The following is a 23189-nucleotide window of genomic DNA, read 5'->3' on the forward strand; positions in this document are numbered from 1 at the left end:
TTTAGCTAAGTTTTATCAAGGCCTGAGACAAAATTAAGGAGAAATTATGCCATAAACTAGAAATTCCCAATCTATCAGGGTAGCACCCCATCAAGGACAACACAATTATTAGTAGATCAGAACATTCTGCGGGTACCGCCCATTATCTGTGTTGAATAAATGGAAGATAACAAGAGTCAGGTGGAGCTCTCTACTACTTTGTTGAATCCTTAAAAGGGACACTTGAAAACAGGTGCCAGAAGCAGTAGGAAGCCTGATACCTTCGAAATTCACCAGCGGATAAGAAAGGCAAGCATCCTAACTGCACCCCTCCTCTGTTTCAGTGCATTGCTGCAAGAAAAACTTTAGAAATTTCCTTTGCTTTTTTTGGACAGGGTCAAGACTTAAGACTTCTATCCCAGATATCCATTACACACTCCTTGTAAAACCCCTCATCCAAGATCCACTCCACTAAGGAGCACACTCCCAGTCTAAAAATATTTACTGCCCTAATTGAAATATTTACTTAATCTGAAAAACAGTGTAACCACTTTATAGTTGTCATATACTTTTATGAGGTCAAGAAGAACACAGAATTGCATAACTAGATGAGAGCATAGAACAGTATCATCAAAACCAAGTATTCAAGGAAAACACCCACCAACTGTTCAAAAGTACAAGGTCACGAGTATAAAATAAAGGGCAGCTGTCCTAAGACCATATGCTAATGAAGCCATGTCCTGCACTTATTGTACATGGAGTTTGGATCTTGTCAAAACAAAGCCCTCCTGCCCACCAACCCAGGTTCTTCCTTGTGGCTGATGGCATCTTGTTAGAAACATCTTAAATTTTTAAAATGCCCATCACCTGCTGCCAAAAAAGCCTGATAGTTTCAAGTGAACTGAGCTATACCACATAGTTCTGAGCATGGAACAGGAAAAGGACGGTTTTAAGAAATAAAGTGGAATCCTCAAAAAATTCCACAAGGAGTGAGCAGTCAATCTAGATAACTTTCCATCTGCCCAGCTCAGACATAATCTTTAAAAAAAATTAGTTTTACATGGTTTTCTGGTTTGTTGACACAAGTAACTTAATAAAATTGTGTTGCTAAAACCCTAATTTTTTCCCCTTTGAACTCACACAGTATCTACATATTCCATTAGTTGCTTTTAATACTTCATTTGTCCTTTAAAAAAATCTGACTTTTAAAAGGAAGAGAGGGGTGTAAAGATATGCAGGTAAATACAATAAGTGCTTTTCTCTAAATAAGCTGCCAGCATGTTCATTGCTGTATTGCTTTTATTAGTAAAATATTGGAAGCACCTTAAATAGTTTTATGAGGGAACTAGCTAAAGTTATTGATATATAAAGGACTGCAATACAACTATTTTTTTTAAGTAGCTCTATCTGTACTATCATGAAAGATTTCCATTACAGTATTCAGTGAAAAAATTTAGTGACAGAACAACATGTATAAATGTGAAACCATGAATGTAAAAAACAAAAATATATTTGTGTGCTTGAAAGTTTGGAAGGATTTTACCAATATCTGAGAAAGAGATGGATAGAAGGGAATTACTTTTTGCTGTATACCTGTCTATGATATTTGTTTTTACTACAAGTAAGAATCAGATTGTAAAATAAAGAAAAATGTAAACCTAGGAAAAGACTCTAAGTGTACAAAAGATATACATAGGAAAATGGATATTTATATTTTCCAGTATGCTTTTTAAAATCTACTCTCTAGAATTTTATATCATGGGACATATTATATATACCTTTTAAATAAAGTAAATTTTCTAAAAAAAAAAAAAAAAGTGCATGCAGAGGGGGCAGAGGGAGAGAAGGAATCTCAAGCAGACTCCATGCTGAATGTGGAGCCCAATGCAGAGCTCAATCCAACGACCCCGAGATCATGACCTGAGCCAAAATCAAGAGCTGGACACTGAACAGACTGAGACACCCAGGCACCCCCCAGAGGCAACTTTAGATCCTTATCAGTGACCCTGAGCCAGCATGTCTCACTCTCAAAGTCACTCCACCCTGGACTCTGCAAACTGCTTCTCTGTTCACTAGGTGGCTGGGAGCTGAACTCTGCTGAGAGGCCTCACCAACAGGAGATTAGAGGCCCAGAAGGAAGACGGGATCTCCCCCTCCCCTCTGTGTCTTGTCCACATTGCCTAATCTAGAAGCCTAGACTGGGTGCCTTCAGCCCCAGTTCCAGCCCTGGGTTCCAGTCTGCAGTGTTCCTGGTGCACATAGACCTAGCCTTGTTCCTGCCCCTTCAGAGATGACAGCTCCAGCGGAACTGGGAGCCCATCTCCCAGCCCCCAGGGCCACCCTGGGGCTCAGGATGCCAGCACCCAGGCTCCGAGTTTCAACTCTGCAGGGTGCCTGGTCCAAACTTCAGTTTTTTTTTTCATTAACAGTAAAATACACACCATATGGAGTTTACCACTGTAATCACTTTAAGCGTACAGTTCAAAATTGTTAAGAGCATTCGCGTGGTGGGTGCAACCAAATTCCAGAACTCTTCTCATCTTACAGAATGGAAGCTTTATTCCCATTGAACAGCAACTCCCTATTTCTCTGTCCTCCCAGGCCTGGGCTGTCACCATTTTACTGTGTATCCATGATTTTGACCACTGTAGGTATTTACGTAAGTGGCATTGTACAGTAATTGTCCTTTTGTTACTAACTTATTTCCTTTAGCATGATATCCTGAAGATTCATGCATGATGAAACAGGTGTCGGAGTTCCCTTTCCTTTTAAGGCTGAAAATTATCCCATTGTGTGTATGGGCCACATTTTGTTTATCTGCTCACCATCCATGAACCCCTGGGGTGCTTCTATCTTTCGCCTGTGTGTAGTGCTGTTGAGAACACAGATATACAAGTACTTTTGAGATGCTGCTTTCAATTCTTGGTGTGTACCCAGAAGTTGAATTGCTGTATCATATAGTTATTCTAGTGTTAATGTTCTGAGGAATTCCTAAGTGTGAATAACTCCAAACTTTCCCCTCTGTGCTCCATGCCATAGGGGTGGTCGCTTGTTCCCCTTGTGGTGTTTTCATTATTTTTAGTTCCTCAAAAATTCTTTCTATTCAGTTGAGGATAATTTTGTTGCATATTAATTTTTGGAAGATAAACTTTAGAACCTAATGTTTAGTTACAGAATATCCAGCTTGGGTTGGGATTGGACTTGAGTACTCCACAGCATCCTGACTGGGTTCTAACAGCAATGCCCATTCCACCTGCTGAGTGAAAGACACCAATACATGACATACGCGTGACAGACAAAGGACACTCAATACATCATCCGTAGGTTTCTCACACCCTGGGTTTCCCTTGCTTAGGTCTGGAACCATGTCCAGCCTTAACTCCAGTCTGGATTCCTTTCTTCCCCCTCCTTTTTAAAAAAAGATCGTGTTGGTGGTTTGGACCCTGGCCAGGTGGATGATGGTGTGTGGGCCCCTCGACAGCTTCTCCAGGCTTGGAGTGATGGCGGCAGGGCCCCTTAGTCTGCCCTCCTGCAGGCTGAGCCAAACTGTGCCAGGGGAAGACGGGCCTGGGCCGTCCCACAGCCGCTCTCTGCTTAACGCTGGCAACGCTTATTGCCACAGCCTTGGCTCCAAGAATCAGTCTGGAAAGGCCCCTGATGAAACTGTTTCTCTGGAGTCGTAGGAAGACGTGAGGCCTGCCAGGAGGCCGTACCCAAGCGTCCCCGCACCCTCCGAAGCAAGCCTAGAGTCTCGATGGGATGGACAGCCAGATCCTGGCTGCCTCCTGAGCCTAGCTCCCAACTCTGGCCCTCTCTCTTCCCGGCCCCCACCCCCCGTGTGACTTTAAGGAGAAGACCCAGACGCTGGGGAGGCTGGGAAGGGCACCGGAATGGCTGGAGGGCCAGGCCCACTGACCCTTGGGCCTCCCACCCTCCTGCCCAACCTGGAATCAGGACAGCATCAGCCGGACCCCCTGGTAGATGGTCCATTTCCTGCAGCAGGTCCGCAGAGACCTCCCTTCCTTCCCCGGGGAAGAGCCAGCTGCTGTGATAGCCTTGTGGCTTACAGGGGACCTCAACCAGACCTGCAGACGAGTAGAAAGATGGGTTCAGTGTACACCCAGGTCACGCTGAGTCAGTTCACATGGTTGGGTGCCCTACAGGGGGCTGGTGCTCCCGGGTGTCTGATGAGCAATGACATGCAAAGGCCCTGTGGCTGGTTCTTCTTGTGGAAGAGCCTGGAGGCACGGAAAGGGCTCTGGCTGTCCGTTGTGCAAGTCAGGCCTCCTGGAGCTCTCAGCTTCTCCATCAAGTGGCTGCTGCTCCCCTAAATGAAACAGAAGGATAGACAGGCTTCCAGACGCCGGGAACAAAGCTGCTTAATTATGTGAGCATCTTGTAACGAAGCCTCTTGCAGCTAAAATTAGATCCCGAGTGCATGAATGTGTGATAATGTTTGCATGCCAGAATTCACTTTCCCCTTAAAACATGAGAGGAGCTCCCTGGTTCCTGGGGGGCCCTCAGCGGGGAGATGGGAGTGCTGAGGGGGGTCTACATGGCTACAAGAATGCTTGGGGTAGAGGTGTGTCTCCTGCACCTGGAAGCTCACCAGGGCTGTTGCAGTGTGCTTTGTGGGGGTCTAGTGGGAAACTGATGGGTCTGGGCTCCTAGTGCTTACTGTTCCCACCAGGACCAGTAGGCCTGAATGAGGTCGAAATGGAGTGGAAGGCGGAGCTTGAGCCAGGCAGGGCCATGCCCTGTTCCCCTCCGTTTCCCTCCCCAGCAGCCCTGGTGCCTGGGGTGGGGTTATTTAAGGTCATTGTCATCTCTGGGGTGGGGCCCCAGCTGGGCGCAGTCCAGCGGCTCCTTCCATCTCTCTGGCTACAGTGGTTTTGGGGATGGTTGCATGAGCTATGGACACCTATACACTCATTCACATGCAGAGACGATCACACTCAGAGGCAGACACACATGATCACATACGTACACACACGACCCACATGCTCACTTGGAGATACACGTGCACATGTACACACATGTCCCCATGCACTAACACACAGACACAAACACACGGGTATGTGCATGTTCACGCTCACACACACATGATCAAAATCACACACACCGGCACCTACTCAGAGGTCTGTCCAGCTCCACAATACAGACAGGAGGGTGGGTCTTGTGGGCATCCTGAAGGCTGCGGAGGCCCCTCCCTCCAGAGCCCAGACTTTGTTCCCCCATCTGTGCTGCCTTTAATGCTCTCAGGTTTAACCCCCCTTGGCTGGAGGACAGCTGGACAGTCAGTGCTCACTCTCAGGTGAGTCCTTCTGCCCAGGGTGACCCGTATTGCCAGGTCAATGCCCTCCAGGAACCCCACGCCTGCTGCCTTGGGAAGTTGTTCATTTGGGCTTCACGATGGGAGGAAGCTGAACAATCATAAGAATGCGTTTCTGCAAATTTTGGATTTACCTAAAGACACAAGCATGTGCCTATTAAGCATGGGGGAAATTATCAGCGAATGTTTTAAAATGACCAATAAAAAGGAAAATACCATTGCTCGTTGTTTTTTATGGATCCTAATGTTTCTTTTTTTTTTTTTTTTTTTTCTGATGGAATCATCAACAAACTCCCCTCCTAGATGCCGGCCACTAATGACACAGCCAGCACACGGTAATGCAGGCACGCGGGTGCCCGCCTGTCATAATTCATCTTCATAACTGTAATTGGCCCAACAAAGAGCACAAAATCACTCTGCAAAGAGCAGATTCAATAAAAACCCAATTTCACTCTCTTTTCCAAAGCAACACGCTGGGGACAGGAGCTCTTAAGTACATATCAGGTCCCTTCTCCGATTGCCACTCCCACCCCAATTTGATGAATTCTCGCCTATTTATTGAGGACCTACTCCACTGGAATCATTAGTTAGGTACTGGAGGAAAGCAAAGTTTGAGGCAAATTCCCCATGGCCAGAAAGCACAGTCAGGTGGGGAAGGAGATAAGTTACACTGTTATGAACGCCCCAGAAGAGAGGCAGTGTGGGTGACTCCTGCCAGGGAATCAGGGAGGGCTTTATGGAGGAGGTGGCATTTACACGTGATGGAGAGGCAGGAAGAGGGTGGGCAGGAGCTCAGACTAGCACGGGGGCAGTTTTAGCGGAGTGCAGGGGGTAGTGCGGGAGTGTGCGGAAAGGCAGGTGGAAGGTCCCTGATTGTGGAAGCAGGTGTTGAAATTTGTAGGTGAAACCTGAGACCCCTTCCCCTCCTGAGGTGTGGTAGGAGAGCAACCCGCCCCCTGCCAGGCCCAGGGTGGTCCAGCTCCCTTGGCTGCAGGCCTGCCCCCAGGAGCCCAGAAGGGAGTGCAAAGGACTCAGCCAATGCTGCTCATGAGAGAAGGCGGGGGCGTGGATGGGCATGGGGGGGCTGTCACTGGTGTCACTGTTCACATGGGGCACAGGCCTCACAGGCAACCCAACAGCAGGAGGCTCCCGGCGCTTCCAAGGCAAAAGATTTTGGAGCATTTACTGTTCAGTGCTTCTCTCCACCTCTGCTGCCGACATTCCCCTCCTTGAATGTTCAAATGCGCCAGGAAGAGACACTGAAGAGAAATGTTCAGGGGCACAGGAGGGAAATGCTAATGAGAGCCACAAAGCAGAATCCCAGGGAAGGGGAGGTCTCCTGAAGGAGTGGCAACCGGGGTCGCTCGCTAACAGGCAAGTGGATTTGGTGACTGGGCAAGAGACTGTCAGAAAAGCGGGGCCCGGGGAACAGAGGCTGGGTGGCAGCCAAGGGTGGTGGGAAGGAGACCCACGCTGGTGCAGGTCTGCTCGCCCGCCGGCCATCCACACCTCCACGGGGTATTTGCTAACAGACCGACTGACTGTGGGGAAACTAGGGGTCACAGCTTCTCTGCAGGGGAAGGCAGGTGCTGCTGGGACCTTTCTGTCCCGGAGGATCTTGGCAACATGTGGAATGTGTCCCTCAGGAACGCCCCACCTACACCTGTGGCTCTCACCTTTCTGGGGCAGAAACCCGGACTTGGGGGATCTGGGAGACATTTGCCCTTTCCCTCCCCATGCACATTCCACCTGTTGCCCACTCCGTGTGTCCCCTCTGCTTCTCCTGCGTTTCTCTGCTCCCCCTACCCCACCTAACTACCCCATGGTTTCCTCTGGGACAGACTGAATCTCCAGTTTGGAGGATTCACTGCCTCATTCTAGATCTTACTTCTCAGCCTTCCCCCAGCCCCATGCCCCTCCCAAGGCCCCACAGCCCCTCCCCCAGCCCAGAGTTCCTCCCCCATCCCTAGAGCCCTTGCCCAGGCACCACAGCCCCACCCCTGGCCCCATGCCCTTCCCAGGCCCTCAGCCCCTCCCCCCACCCCACAGTCCCTCCCCCCAGCCCTGGTCCAGGCACCACAGCCCCTCTACCCCACCCCACAGCCCTTTCCCAGGCACCAAAGCCCCTCCCCCATCCCCAGAGCCCCAAGGCCAGGGCCTGCTCCCTCCCTGCCCTTGGGAGGGAGGTGCACCATGGTGGTCCACATGGGTGGATTATGTGACCTGTCTGGGCTAATGAGCTATTCTTGATGCAATGCCTCCAGAGGCTTGCCATGTCCTTGTGCCCTGGAGTTGGGCAAGCTTTCATTCCTGGGATCCCCCGAGAAGGTTATGCACCAGGCAGAGGCGCCACTTCAGATATGGCCTCTGCAGAAAGCTGAGGAAAAGACCCAAGCCTATTCAGGAGCCTAAAGCCATGCCCCACTCGCCCGCCCCAGAATGAGGGTAGCCCAGATCAGCTGTAGCGAGGTGAACCCGCAGAACCCTGGTCATGAGAAGAAATAGCCTTTGTCTCAAGTCACTGAGGGTCGGATGCTTTGTTACGTGGCGTGGCTGCTCGGTTTGCGGGCTGATGCAACCCTGGTCATCCAAGCTACCCCCCTTCCTCCTTAAGCCCAACTGTCATAGGGATGGTCGCTGTAGCAGGAAAGACTTCCCCATTAGAGATATTCTGACTTTCTTCCAGAGGCTTAATCCTTAGTTCACGTGCCAACATACGGAGATCCATGCTCAGCCTTAGCAGGGGCGACAAGAGGCAAGAACGGGGTGGTTCTGCAGGAGGCTGAGACATACGCCCTTTCTTCGAGAGTGAGAGAGTAGGGCCAGAAGCCAGCAATCACATGGCAGGGTACTGGCCACGTTTCTGACCCAAGAGCAGACCACGGGGAGACAAAGTCATCATTCTGCAGATGCCCATGTTTCTTCTTAAGACAAATTATCTCTATTTTTTTAAAAATCCCCAGTAATTACGAGTATCCCTTCTTCTGCACACACCGCATGAGCCAGTGAGGAACTGGAATGCAACACAGCCTTCCCATATGTCAGTTCCAGTTACGCCTTCTTTTAAAGCGTGTTCTGTGCATCCTTCTGGAAGGAGGTGAATGAAATGTTCTTGTAAATGGACAAATGATTCACGGGATCATGACTACTTCTCACCAGCTGCATCAATTCTAGGCAGCGATGGGACTTGGTGAGATATTATTTACAACTTGTTAAAAACACTCTTTGAGACACTTCGGGCCTTGTTCGGTCCTGGTGAGCTCAGCTGAACGTGGCTGGGATGGCAGTCGGCCGAAACTGGTCCTCCCGGCACACCCACGCTGCCTGGGCCCAGAGGAACTGCATGCCGGCATGGGGAGGCTTCTGGAACTCTTTCCTCTGAGAGGGAGGACGGGGAAGCCTGAGACATGCACGGGACTTTACTGGGCCATCAACGTGGCATTCGATCAGGCATCGATCCAAGTGACATTCTGTCTGGTGATGGGGTCACAGCTACACAGGGCAAAGGACAAACACACAGTCCTGCTCTCAGGTTGCCTATGGTCTCAGAGAGATACGGTTCCCCGTCTATTAGGTAGTCTTCAGGAAAGAAATGACCTGGCTTGCCTGTCCCTTAATCTCCTCCTCCATCAAATTATGAAAATGAAAATGGTCATCACATCCCAGGACGGTGGGCACAGCCACGTCAGCCAACACATGTCCACCATACCCCCTTGTTCCCTGAGAGGACCCTGAGCTTGTTGGGGCGGCCATGCTTCCTGATGACGGCTCACCTTCCCAGGCTCCCTGCGGCCACGTGGGCCACGCGCCCCGGTTCCTGTCCATGAGCACAGATAGAAATTTTGGTAAGCGCATTCCTTTCTGAGTAAAAGGACAAAGTTTCGCGAGAGACGCTGCTCATTTGCCTTCTCTCCAGAAACACCTGAATGGAACCTCTGACCACGTGGGACCAAGGGGACAGTGACGGGCTGGAGGGGCCTTGGGCTCCGGACGTGCTCCTGGGCACCTGTCAGCCGTGTTCTACTTAGTTCCAGACAGCTCTTGCTTCAGCAGCTGTCTCACGGGCGAACATGCTCTGGACAGTGTGAGCCCACAGACTGCCAGGTGTGCGGGAAGTACTCCGTGGGGCCGCACTGTGTGGTTACTGATGCCGTGAGCATCCAGCACGGTGGCGTGGTGAGCGGGTGCGGACGCCAGATGCTTCACGGGGCCTGCAGTCCCAGCCAGTGCCATGGGCTCTGAGCCTCAGAGGTCTTTCCAGGCGGACCCCTCTGCTCCTCCCAGCTGTCCTGCCCTCCACGGGGCCTCTACATTGGCCGTTCCAGGAGGATCCAAGCCGGAGCCCTGGCTTCAGTCCTGCGCGAACCGTCCGCCTCGCTTATTTCCAATGGGGGTCTGCTCCCAGCTCACTCCCAGATGAGAACCTCCCGGAGTGACCCCTCACCATCAGTAGCCCCTTGACGCTCCCGTCCTTCGGGCCCGAGTGCCGACACTGCCACGGACATTTCAGCAAGGCCTGGGGAGACACAAAACATACCTCACTTTCAAAAATTCAATCCTAAAAAAAAAAAAGAACCATGCAATGTTTGCTTTTTTTACTGTGATATATTCTTGTTAACTTCAATATAAAAATGTTTTAACTTCCCTGCTGGGAAGTTCAGCCGCAGTTCTGAGCGCCACCTCAGAGGGCGTTCGGGAGCTCCCTGTCCTGTCGTCCATGGGACGTGGGTGCCCTCCTGTGACCCCTTGTTCCACACACCGTCCCGTCCTCATGGAGCGTCTTACCTCCCTGGCCACTGGCAAACTCCCGAGTGTGCTCCCGTCTGAGAGTGCCCAGCAGGCCGGCTGTGCTAACCGCTTCGGCCTCTGGTCCCACCACACACCTGTCAAGCACAGGGGACATTATGTTCATCGTGGAAGGCTTCCAGTTACTCGTGTGTGACCAACGATCCCCACACCTAGAGACCCCTCCTCCCGAGGGGGACAGGTGCCCCAGGAGCAAGCAGGCACCAGCTGCCTGGACGCGCCTCGGTACCACAAGCGGGGAGGCGTGAGGACAAAGAGAGCATCTGAGAACGGATGTGCCGGCCGGTGACGTCCCCACGCACCCTCGCAAGCCGTCTCTGCCCTGCACCCAAGTGTGGAGGTTGAGGCTGGGGCAGGAGGGCAGGGAGGGACCTGCTTGCTGCTGTGAGGGACCCGGCATGGAGGGACCCGTCTCCGGCTCCCCGTCCCTGGTATTTCTTACCCCCAACCCCACACGGGAAACTGAGTGCTTGGTGTTCATTCTGAGCGCAGGTCAGTGGTCTGTACAGGAAACTGGGATGGGCTCTGGTGTTGGCCACATCCCCCCAGAGCCACTTCTGTGTCCCCCACTCTCAGGGGCCCAGCAGAACAAGGGGGGCTCTAGGCGTCTCCCCCGAGCCCCTCCCCTCGGAGCTCTGGAGGGGCAGGCTGCCCTCCGGGAGCTGTTCGTGGCTGTGGGCTAAGCGTCCCCCTCGTCTGCCATTAAGAGCTCCGTTATGGGAGCCGTCATAGCAGGTGTCATTGAACAGACATTAAGACCCAACTGGCCATGGTTAAGGGGACCAATAGCACATGCCTGATGTTTGAGGTGACAAAGGGAGACCCAGCCAAGCACTCATGTGATAATGGGCCGGGAAACACCCCCTGGGGGGAAGTAACAGGATGGGGGGCGGGGAGGGCATGCCCTGCCTGGGGCCCTCAGAGCATCTGCAGACTCTAAGTCAGCCTCGCCCTGGCCTCCCTGGGTCTCTGGTGCTCGACCAAGGAGGTGGGGACCGCTGCCTGCCCTGCCAGCCTGAGCATGTTCCAGGGAAGCCTGCCTTGTGACGGCAGGACAAAGGGTCACGCTGCCTCAGTTTCCCCTGAGCTAACGGGTCTTTGGGAGCCAAGACCAGCGTCAAAGCAAGCCGAGCTCATTTATGCTTCTGTGGGTCTGAAGGGGGCAGGCCCGTCAGGGCACCGACACCCCACCTCCAGGGGAACTGCGCATCCGCACAGGTGGCCGGCCCCACCGACCCACTCTCCCACCTGCAGCCTTCCATGACCAGGAGGCGGCGCAGTGTGGGGTGCAGACGGGCGCTTTGGGTTCAGGTCTCCCTGGGTTCGACGCCCAGCTCTGCCCCTTGTGAGTCAGGCTCCTCTTTTCTGTTCCTGTGGGGCACTGCGCACACCATCCCTCTGGCCGCCCAGTTCCCTCTGCTCTGTGTTCATGCCTGCACCTGCTGCAGAGTGGAGAGCCCAGGGTCTCCTGGACCCTGCCACTCCCCAAGGGAGCAGACATCCACTAAATCACGTTCCATCCATGAAGGTCCCTTCCCTGGGCCACGCCCGATGGCGAGCACAGCCAGAGACTATCCGCAAAGCCACCAACCTGCCCGCTGACCAGACCTCGCGCCCCCACCTGCGTACCCAGCACCGGCCATGCGCTCAGCTCACTCCTGCCATGCTTTCTGCTCCCAGCGCCCCAGGTACCACTTCCTCCTACCTGCTCCTCCTCCTCCCCTTTCTGAGCCCTTCCCTGCCCCCACCCTGCCTCCTCCCAGGCGGTCCCTCCCCCTGAACCTATGGCTCCCCATAGCCTCCATGTCCCTCAGCCTGTAGGCCCCTTCTGCGGGGCATGTGCCTTCAGGACCCTGCCTCGGGCAGCCGGGTCCTCCTCCTCCTCTCTCTCTGCCATGTGCTGTGGTGACCAGCAGTGTATGTGAACGTGCTCTTGCCAGACTCACCCCAGCCCTAACTGAACGTCAGGTGCACTCTACCCGCCCGCTGAGCCAGTCCCAAGGCTGCGCCCTGCCGAAGGGGTGGGAAGGTCAGCACACCTCGTGCCAGGCCTGTAACCTTGCACACTTAGCCCCCAGCCACGGACAGCCTATAGCCCCCCGTGCCTGGAGTGCAGGGTACTCCCACGGGCCGTGGCCAGCCAAGCCCGCAGTGTTTTCTGTGGGTCATCCAGCCCCTCTCACGTGCACAAGTGCCTCCTCTAAGATTTCTCATCCCCGTGAGTGGTGGCGCTTTTACTCTTAGGACCGCGCTCACTGCGTCAGACATCGCGGTCTGGAAGGGGCTGAACAGTGGCCGCTAGAGAGGCACGTCTGCGTTCGCGACTCTGCAACCTGTGGCGGATACCTTTAAAGGGTCTTGCCTAATGTAAATAAACGAAGGATCTCAACGTGAGACGGTCCTGGATCATCCCCCAACCCAGACACAAGCGTCCTTTCCAGATACACACACACAGGACAGGACACACAGACTCAGAGACAGATGGAGGGACGCAGCCATAACCACGGACACTGGGGCCACAGCGGCTGTGCAGGGCCAGACAGACCCTGCCTCAGAGCATGGCCTGAGTGGCTGCTGTGGCCTCGCCTCGAGCATGGACATACGGCCCCCCCGGGACACTGATTCCGGATGCCCCAGGGACACTTAAGGGGCAGCGGGCAGCTTGTTAGAGTCTCGTGGGTACTGAGGGGCGGGGTCCCAGCCTCCCCGTGAAATGGGGGGGGGGGGTAGTTGGTAAAAACAACCCTTTGCCCCCTGGGTTGCTGTGGACTTAAGGGTGTAGAAGAATGGACCCATGGACAGCAGGGAGGGCCCATGTGGGACACAGTGTGTGTGTGGAAGGCACCTGCTGTAACAGCCCGTCTGCGGGGTCCCCAGCTCAAGCACTCTGGTCTCCGGGATCTCCGGGCTCACACGCTCTGGTCTGAGGGATTCCCCTTCTCATGCATTGTGGTCTGCAGGGTCACCTGCTCTCGTGCTCTTGTCTGTGAGGTCTCCCGCTCATGCACTCTGGTGTGCGGGGTATCCTGGGCTCCCGGTCTCTGGTCTGTAGGGTCCCTGGCTCACCCGTACTGATCTGCAGAGTCCTCTGCTCATTAGCCCTGGTCTAGGGGGTCCACCGCTCACGTGCTCGAGTCTGTGGTGTCTCCGGCTCGTAAGCTCTGGTCCGCGAGGTCTCCCCGACTCTGCTCTCTGGTCTGCGGAGTTTCCGTGGCTCATGCGCTCTGGTCTGTGGGGTCCCCTGCTCACGAACCCTGGTCTGTGGGGGTCTCCTGCTAATGCACTCTCATCTGTGGGGTCTCCCCAGCTCTCGTGCTCTAGTCTGGGGGGTCTCCCCAGCTCTACACTCTGGTCTATGGGGTCTCCCCAGCTCATAAGATCTAGTCTGAAGGGTCTCCCCAGCTCACTAACTCTGGTCTGCGGGGTCTGCCCCTCATGCACTCTGGGTCCACCCCGCCACACAGCACGTGTTTCCTAGCCACCACACTGCTGACACTCCCTGCTGAGAGGCTGTCCTGGGCTCTGTAGGATTTGAGTGGTGTCCTTCTACTGCATTCGCCCCGGCTTGGCTCCCTGTCATGCGGAACGACCCTGGCTGACTCTGGCCCAGGTTGGGAGACACCGCTGCCCTGGTGGAGAACAGCCTACTAGGTGGAGGGGCCAGGACTTCAGAATCTGGTGCTCCTGAGTGCAGTGGGCTTGGGATGCAGGCAGGGGTGCAGGGTGGAGCCCGAGAGCCGGCAGATGGTTAGCAAAGGCCCAGGGGTGGGCAGGCCATGCAGGCTGTACACAGACAGGGACCCGGATCGCCCTGGACAGTGGCACCAGCTGCACAGTGACTGCAGGTGCTTCGTGAAGCCGCGATGTGACGGGAACCATCTGCCCGTCACGGGGTTGGCTGCCCCGTGGCTGTTCCTGCTGTTCCAGCCAGCTGAGTGAACCCTTAATGGGATGCGGGACAAAACACCTCTTCACGGGGCTGCAAAGCCTCCCAATCAACTCTTCAAATAAGAGGCACACGCCCAAGATGGGGGTGGGAGTGTGCAGTGTGATTTGGAGGAGTGTCTCTGCCAGGGCTGAGATTTCTGTCGTGGTGATAGAGGTTCCTAAAGACCCGGGCCCCCCGGCCTGTGATGACGATGATGGCTGTTGACAGACAAAGCTGAATCGGAAAAAGAGAGACCATGCTTGGGGACTGTCACTTCATTTTCCTTTCCTGTGACTGCGGTCCAATCCACAGCAGTGCCAGCCCCTCCCTGCGGAGCTCCAGGGTGGCCCTTTCCCCCTCACCTGTCTTCTGCCTAGAAATTGAGGGGAAGAAGCACAAAGTCCCTCAGACTCTGGAGGTCTGAGCCCATGCGACTCTGCCCTTTGCTGCTGTGTGACTTCAGGCCAGGCGAGCCTGGACCACCTTTCTGAACAGGACAAGGACGGCCACGATGATACCATGCCTGATTACTAGTGGCTTATTCCAGAGCCCACAGGAGTCACGATAGCACTCTGAGGGTGTGTTCTCACTACTCCCATCTTACAAAAGAGAGAGAGGCTTCGAGAGGTCAGACAGTTTGCAAAGGCCAAGCACCTCATCAGGGCCACCCTGTGTGGTTGTTCCGGTTGTGTACTGCACAAAGGAGCTCCACCTAGGGCGACAGTTACACTGCCGATGAATGCTGACGTCCAAGACAGCATGAAGTGGGCACAGGGCTCCCAGCGTGGCACTGGGCATGTCCGAGAACGATTTCCTTCATGACCCACGCAGACGCCCATGCCCGGATCCCCATGCAGGAGCACAGGAGCTCACGCTCCCTCTTGGCCTGACACCTGCTGCGGAGCAGACCCTGAGTTGGCTCTGGCTACCTGGCTGGGGGATGGAGCAGGTGCACGCTGGTGTCCATGAGACTGGGACCCCAAGGCAACAGCAGGTGGACGTGGGGCACCAAGCAGGACCCTGCCCAAGGACCAGGACCACAAACGCTGCTCTCTAGCAGTCTGGAGGGTAGACAACTCAAGGCAATCTTGCTGGCTGGACCCAGGCGTCACAGGGCTAGCCACTCTGACCTGACCGGTTTCCTGCCTTTTCCAACCTGCCCTTCTGCGCCCCAGGATCTCAGGACGGCCCAAAGACAGAAGGGAGCCTCACGAGGCCTGTCCTTCTGGGTCCGGGTGGGTCCCACCTGCTTGCTCAGTGAGGAGCACGGGAGGGGCGTCAGCTCTCACCAGGCCCCGAGATTCCTGTAGGTGGATGTTTCCCTAAATGTTCCCTGACTCCTGCCCAACATGCTTCTCTGGTGCTTCAGCAACCCCTCGGTTCCGCCCTCTAGCAATCATGTCGGGCTCCAGCTGCAGCACAATGTGCGAGTTCTCCACACACCATGCTGCACCACACGGGACGGGGACCTCATGCCAGCGGCCTCTGTCAGTACTGTGCACGACCCACTCTTCCCTTTGCATGACTGCCACTGATGATGAAGTCCTTGAGACTGTGCTAGGGTCACCTCCACCAGGAAGCCCTCCCTGATTACTCAGGAGTCGCCCTGAAGATTCTCACCCTCTCTATGTCAAATGACAGTCCTCAGGTCCGTTGCCTGTGCCCACAGGGGCCTGCATTCCCCTCTGTCATGACGTGTACCACTCTTGGTGCTCACCTTCTCCACCAGACTTTGATCCTCTCCACGCTGTGGACTCTGTCAGCAGGGACTTGACCAACTGAGAAAAGCTTTCCTCTTGGGTGGGGTGGTCTCAAGGTCTGGTGTAGACCAGAGTCAGGGACTCACAAGTCCTTGTGACTCTGCTAAGTCGGGAGCTCCTCACCAGGCCACCGCCAGCAATGTCCGAGGCTCCCCATCCCCCGCACCTCTGGCCCCCCTTCTGGTCCTGAGCTTATCTGGGACAGGGCAGCTCCTCACAGACGTGCTCTCAAACCCTCCAGCAGGCGCCGAGTGCTAGCCATTCTTCCCAGGGATACCATGAGCGTTCCTGTGCCAGGACGGAGCATGCGAGAATCTGACGTGACACGCTCCCCATCCTCAGAGAAGGGTCTGACCAGTGAGGAATGGGCCGCAAGGCAAACCACTGGAATGCGATGTGTTCGCACTTGGGTCGAGCAAAGCGCTGTGTTACGCGGTGCTGAGACGGGCTGGCCCTACCTGGAGGAGAAGGGTTTGGCTCTGCCTGAGAACAGGTAGGCTGATCCAAGCAGCGCACACGAGGTTGGTTCCAAACTGCACAGCACTAGAGCGCCTGACCAGCCCTCCATGCATCACGCAGGACGCAGTGAAGAGGGATATCCAGAAGAGCCCAGCCCTGGAAGAAAGGCATCTTCACCACCAGGACAAGGGACCTAGAATTTGCCCTGCATGCGACAGGAGCCAGGACAGTCCCGCGCTTCATAGAGACACCACCTTCTTGGGACCTGAGCCAGCGCCCCAACAGCTGATGACTTGCTCGCTCTGAGCTCCTCCGGCAGCAGAAAGGACAGACAACCAGGAAGGCCCAGGAGGCGGGAGACCGGGGGCAGCTGTCCTTCTGACGGGGATGTCCTCTTCTTGGCCGGATCCTTCTGCAGCCCTCAAAGCAGGAGATCATCAAGGAACAGACAGAGTGACGGGGCCATGGACACCTCCTGGATCCTGGGAGCATGCTCAGGTCCGGGCGAGATGGCGCAGAGGTCAGAGAGAACATGGTCTCACTGGTTCGAGCATGCGGCCCTTCCTTCCAAGGAAGCCACGGTCTCCACATCCAAACCATCTGAACAGCTTCCCAGGATTGTGGTCGGGATTCAGCCCTCGAGCACGGAGGGAGGGACGAAGGAATCAGATGCTGCCAGGCCTCTCCCCCAGCACCATGCACACCAACCCCAGGACCGACCAAGGAGCCCCAGGCCAGGGCAAGCTCCTTCCCTGGACATGAGGACCTGGGCCCAGCCCTGGGGAAGCAGGATGGAGAGGAAGACTACGTTCTTGGTGCTGGTCCTCCCGGCCTGCTGGTCATCCCCTCAGGACCAAGGGGCAAGAAAGAGCAAAAGACAGAGTTCTCGTCCCCAGGGATTCTCAGTCCACACAGCAAGAAAGGCCCAAAGGAGCGCCCCAGCTCATGGCCCCAAAGCCACTGGAATGTCACAGTGTCCAGCCCCTTCCTGGTTCTCCTGCACGAGTGGGAGACACAGCACATCTGAGAGACCCCCGAGTCCATGGCGATGCTCCCTTCCCGCATCCATGGCGACGCTCCCTTGCCTGTGATCCTCCACACCCATCTGAGCTGGGCCTGCAGCCCCAACCGTGCAAAGATCAGCTTTTTTCTCAAAACAAGGAGTTCCCTGAGGCCGGTGGCTTTGTCAAGCCCCAGGCATGGCCTGTAGCGGTGCACGGTCCCAAGTCCTGAACTGCAGAAACACATGCCATTAGGCCCCCGCAGGAGCTCACGCGGTGGGTGCGCCACCTGTCCTAGATCCTTCCATGCTGCTCTCTGAGATGCAGGACCTTAGCACCTGGATGAGCAGAGAAGATCACTGACAGTCTTTGCCCCAATGGAGGACCCTCCTTTCTCAGGGAAGTAGGTCCTTGGCGGCCAGTCACATCCCCTGGTCAAACCATGGGCAACCCCTCCCTGAGCACAGCTGATGCACCCCCACCTCCACCAGGCACCCTGGAGTGTAGGACATGTACGGGCTCGGGCGAGCCTCCAGCGCTGGAGGCCAGTGGGTGACCAGCACAGAAGGGCTCTGAGGGGGTCCAGGAGTGGGCAACCCCCAAGTACCATTCCCCCGGGCTCATGGAAACTGTCTACACGGTGGAGAACCCCGTGAGGCCAGGCCGTGATGGTCCGCCAGCAAAGGAAGGCAGGCATCAGTTTAAGTCTGTTGTCTGTTCTTCATTCCAGGAGACTGAAACTGGGACTGCACGGTGGAAAGGTATTTCTGAACACTCAGGGTGGATGGTGGCTTCCAGGCCACTGCCATCCCCGTCACCCTGAGGTCACGGTCAGCACCGAGACGCACTGCTCACAGCCCGTCTCCCTCTTGAACTAGTGGCAGGCTGTCATGCCTCTAACGAGTTTCCCGCGGCCACCGGGAAAAGTCACCACACGCTCTCTTGTAGCTCTGCAGTCACGAGGTCTAAATTCGGGGCCGTGCTCCCCAGGCAAGTGTGTTCTCTTGTGTCCGAGGAGTCCAGACACAACTGTGCCCTTGCCCCCGGGGCCCTCCTCCACCTCCAGCAGCGCCTGCGATCCTCCACCTTCTTCCCTCGCTCCCAGTCTGTCTCTTCCACACACAAGCCCACACACAGCAACATATACACGTGTGCACACACATGCCTCTGCTTCCCTTGTCTCACCTCATCTGATGCAGACCCACCTGCCCCCACGTAGCAGGCTCCTCACACGGAGCTGGTGTGTGGCCCAAGAATCCAGGATCACCCCAACCCCAGTGAGAACCTTGAACCAGTCACATCAGCGAAGCCCCTCCTGCAAGGGGACGTCACACATTCCCAGCTTGGGGGCAGCAGGACGTGGCATCTTCTGGAGGCCGGGACCCCATCTGGCCCAAGCCCCGGCCAGCAACTCAGGTGCAGCTTCTAAAGCCCCTCGGGCCTTGGGCTGACCCCCCCCCCCCAACCCCAGACAGAAGCCTATCTGTGTGGCTCTGAGCAGTGTGCCACCCCCGCCGCCTGGCCTTCAGTTTCCCGTGTGTGCAGGGCCATGGGCTTCCAGTTCTGCCATCCTGTCGCAAGACCGCTCGGCACACAGGCTGAGCAGGGAGGGGCCGGCCGTTCGCTCTCAGCCCGGCAGTGAGGACACCTATGTCCAGAAAGAAGCCGCTCAACCAGGACCTAGTCATGGAACGTGAAGAAGTCCCTCAGCTTGCGTGTTCTAACTGAATCAGCACAGATTTAACTCGGGTGTGACGTAAGAACATGTCCCCTAAAAACATCCACCTGTGCTGCTCTACGGGGCCTCCCGGAGGAAAGATGCCCTCGGGGGTTCAGGAAAGAGCCACCTGGCTGGGGCTGTTAGCCGGCTGGGAAGGGCTGGCAGGAAGTGTGTGAGGAAGGATCTACGACAGGCCAGAAGATGTCACCCTCCCACCTGGACGTCCCGAAGCAGAGGACGGGGTGTAGGGAGGGTGACCAAGCCGGCCACGGGTCCGAGGCTCAGTGTTCTTGGCTCCAAGATGCCTGTTCCCCTCAGCATGGCTCTGAGACGGGTTGAAGGCAAACCCCTCGTGCTGCTCGGCCAGCAACAACCTCCAACGACAAGTGTCCACTAGACCTCCTGACCTCCGTCTGACCAGCCTTCGCCCAACCCCAGAAACACTCTTACGGGTTCCCACTCTGCTAGTGAGGAAAAAGACCTCCTAATAAAAGCTCCTCACTAATAACAAGAATCCCCTGTTGTGGAAATTTGGCACACATTCTTCAACAACAAAAAGGAAAACAGGATGTCTGCTTTGCAGCACTTACCAGCCCTGAGAAGGAGACGTGGTGGACTCTGACTCATTTTTCCAACCACCCTGGGGAACGGAGATGCTCTCAATGTGAGCGTGAAGGAGCTGTGGGGACAGAAGTTAGAGACGCAGTCCGTGAGAGTCTAACAGATGTTATTTTTGGAACTGGATTTGGGGCAGCAGATAGAACCGTCACTGCTGGGGCTGTGAAGGTCACACCTGCGCTAGGAAAGCACGGGCCCCAGTGTCAGAAGCAGCAGCTTCCAAGGGCCAGGACCTCCCCATCCCTCACATGGAGGATTTCCTCTGAGAACACCTCCATCCTCACATGAGGGTCCATGTCCACACAGGACGGATGAGAAAGGCTGACACACAGAGGAGCACGTGGGAGTGGGGACAGAGGTTCAAGCCGCCGGCCAAACGTGGCACGCAGCCACCAGGTAAACCGGCGAGTGGTGCCAGGAAGGTGCCGGCAGACGTCCTGGCAGAGAGGATTGGAGAGACCACCTCCCCTGCGGACGCAGGGTGTGGGCAGGAGGCCAGGGTCACCTGTTTACTGGACTTCCAACTCCTGAGGGTTGGCTACAATCTGTCTTGTCCATGCCTCTGTGCCCCATGCAGAGAAACGGGCCCAGCAGAGAGCAGGTCCTCACAACATGGTAGCTGGCTGAAGGAACCATGAATGAGTGAGTTCCTAAGCACACGGCGCTGAACCAGCTCAGAGCTGGGCCCTCGGGACTCCAGCGCACTCTGCTGGGGGATCACCCAAGCCAGGCCGACTCGAGGACCCCCCCAACCAGCTGCCCTCTACGCAGACTCCTCTGGCTTCTCTGGGACTCCTTTACTCAGCCCTGCCTGATGGCCGGCTGGCCACGAGGTGGGACCCAACCCAATGCAGGGGCTCCCGGGGTTCCCCGGACGGCTCCCTCCCAGCCCCGCAGGCTTTTGGCCACCACGCCCTCCTCATTCCACCTTCTACCCTCCTTCTGCCTTACAGCTAGCTCCCTCCGTCTCGGCCGGGCCTGCATCCTGCCCTGCGTCCTGGCCCTCCGGCCAGGGGCCCCACCCGCCTCTGCTGCACTAACAAGCAAGCCCCATTCCAGAGCCTGTGGTACCATCACTGTCACCCGAGGCAACCACAGTACGGTCACTCTCCCACCACAGGGCCCAGCATTCAGGGAGGGGAAGTCCCGTCTGGGACACAGCGTTTTCACGGATGAAACAGAAGCCAAGCCAGGGGTGGAAAAACTCAGTGCCTCCGGGATGGTTCCATAGCTGGTCCCCAAATGTCTGATGCCCCTCCCTCCACAAGAGGGGGTTAACGGCCCCGCTGAAGGTGAGTGGGACTGCTGGCCCGCTGCAGCCAGCAAATGTCTGCCCGGGTTTCCTGGGATCCCTAGGCTGTGGCTGCAGGGTCCCCAGGCAGCATGCTGGCCTCCACCTGTGCCCACAGGGCTCTGTCTCCACCGTCTGGGTGACCTGGACTTCCACCACGGGAGAATGGGGTGCAGGGCACTGCCTGAACCCTACACCAGCAACGGGCGCAGAAATGTGTGCAGAGAGGCGGGACAGCAGACCTGCGGCGAGGCTGGGAAATACCGCTCACCCCCCAGTAGACTGCAGCCTGGGAGTGTAAGACCGGGATCTAGGTGATGCCCGTGTCCCCAGCAGAGGGGGGCTCCCCAACGACCCCTTCAGTCTCCCCTCACAGCACCCCTTCCCCTGCCTCTCACCTCAGGACACACAGTCAACCTGCCAGGTCACGTACAGAGACTTATCACAAACCCATGTCAATGGCAGCACACCTTCCCTGTAAAACCTGCTGTGGCTCCCAGTTCCAGTCGCCCAATGCGGTTCCAGCATCTGGGGGCTAGGAACCACAGGCTCAGGTCATCTCCCGTGAGTGTGGGTTGACGGGGCGGGGACACATGCACAGCGGCCCTCTGCTGACCGGCGGGGGTCGGGAGCTCTCCTACACGCTGGGCAGACATCCAGCAGGCAGGGCCTGCTGTCTGTCCTCCCCGAGGGCCTCTCTTTGCAGGTGGCCCCTCCCCCCAGCAGCATGGGGGCAGGATTGCAGGGAAGTGGGAGCATGGGATGGACCCTCAGGGGTCAGCCCTGAACAACACAGTGTCACTTCTGGCACATTCTTCACATCCAAAAAGACCGCAGGGCAGTCAAGTGCTCCAGGAGGGGATGAGATCTGTCCTCGGTCGGGCAGGAGGAACAGCGTGTGCCTTTGTGGAGGGGGACTCCCTGGGATCCATGCTGGGATGCTGCATCCCATCACCAGCTGAGACACGGTGCTCGGTATCCACACACTACAGAGATGCCTTGGGTCATCTCAGGAGGGTCTACACAGGGTTGACCCCAAAGTCACACACTCCGGAGGTCTGCCCAGGGAGACTTGGGATGGTGAGACGAGGTCCCATGGGGCTGTCCGGAGCTCTGTGGTGCCTTCCCTCTCCTCCCCCCAGGGAAAGAGAGGAAACCTCCCTGGTCATAAGCCCAAGGCAGCCTTCCAGACTGACATGGACTGAGCGGGCCTGGACCACGTCGGCTGCAGCACGTGCACCCCACTGACAGCACACAAGCCTCCCGGGACCACCAAAGGGTAAGCAGGAACGTCTGCTGGACAGAGGCCAGCTCTGGGATGGGTGGCGGTGGATCCCATCAGAGTCTGCAGAGTGCGCAGCAAGAACCCAGGGCTGACGGGCACCTGGGAAGGAAGGACCACCCACCCATGCCAGGGTGCTGCCACCAGAGTCCCCGAGAATCCCCGAAGCGTCCCAGAGCGAGAGGACCAGCTTGGACGCAGCCCACCCCGAGCCCCAGCCCCCGGGGGCTGCCCTCCCTCAGCTCCCCCAGTGGTGGACAGGGGGCGTCCTTGGCCCCTGTGGCCCACGCAGCTGTCGCACCCCACGGGATACCTGGCTGAATGGGGGCTGGAGATGCAGCTGGACACCGGTGAGAGCAGTGGAAGGTCCGCCGCACACCCACCTTGGACGGCAGTTCCTCGGAATCAGGGAGCACCGCACAGAGCCGTCAGCATACCGGGCGCACGCATTTCCCTCTCTCGCGGCCTCGGGGGCGTGGGCTCTGCAGACTCTGGAGCAAGTCCGTCCCGCAGGCCGCAGGACCTAAGCCCAGCTCTGCCGCCTAAGCCACGCCAATGAAGGCGAAGTGCACCGCCGCCCGTGGCACCCACCAACGCGGGGCTCGAAAAAGAGTCACGGGGTGATTCAACGGGCTGAGCTGTAAGGCGTGGGGGGTTCTTAGCCGAGCTCTCTCAGCGCCTTGGCAGCCGGCCTGGGGGAGCAGGCGGCTGGGCGCAGGCCGGCCGGGCGCCTCAGGGACATCCTGCTCCGCAGCTTGCCACGCTCCCTGTGAACGCCTGTGGACGATGCCGGCGTAGTTCCGGCACTTCCGGCGTGCGGCCCGCTCTTCCGGCTGCGCCCATCCCATGCGGCCCGCGGGCCTGGGATACATAGGGCACTTCCGGGCCGGCCCTCTGATGCCCCCAGCGGGTGCGGACACCCCTGCACTTCCAGCAGCGTGGGGAGGACGGGCTGCTGCTGTGGTCCCGCCTCTTTGTGTCCATAGAAATTTTGTGTTCCATAGAAACACAAA

The 23189-nt window shown here is 56.6% G+C and overlaps 1 long non-coding RNA gene across 1 annotated transcript; it reads right to left on the bottom strand.

The window, feature by feature from the left end:
• Nucleotides 1-7503: 7503 nt before the first annotated feature.
• LOC131814681 (uncharacterized) lies at nucleotides 7504-22989 on the bottom strand. Its single transcript, XR_009347419.1, has 4 exons — nucleotides 22560-22989; nucleotides 19576-19664; nucleotides 10097-10194; nucleotides 7504-9827 (listed from the first exon to the last, which is right to left on the bottom strand). It is a non-coding gene; the product is annotated as an uncharacterized LOC131814681 (long non-coding RNA).
• Between the last annotated feature and the right edge of the window lie 200 nt (nucleotides 22990-23189).

The sequence above is a fragment of the Mustela lutreola genome, chromosome 14, assembly GCF_030435805.1.
Source record: "Mustela lutreola isolate mMusLut2 chromosome 14, mMusLut2.pri, whole genome shotgun sequence".
In the NCBI taxonomy this organism is placed as follows: Eukaryota; Metazoa; Chordata; class Mammalia; order Carnivora; family Mustelidae; genus Mustela; species Mustela lutreola.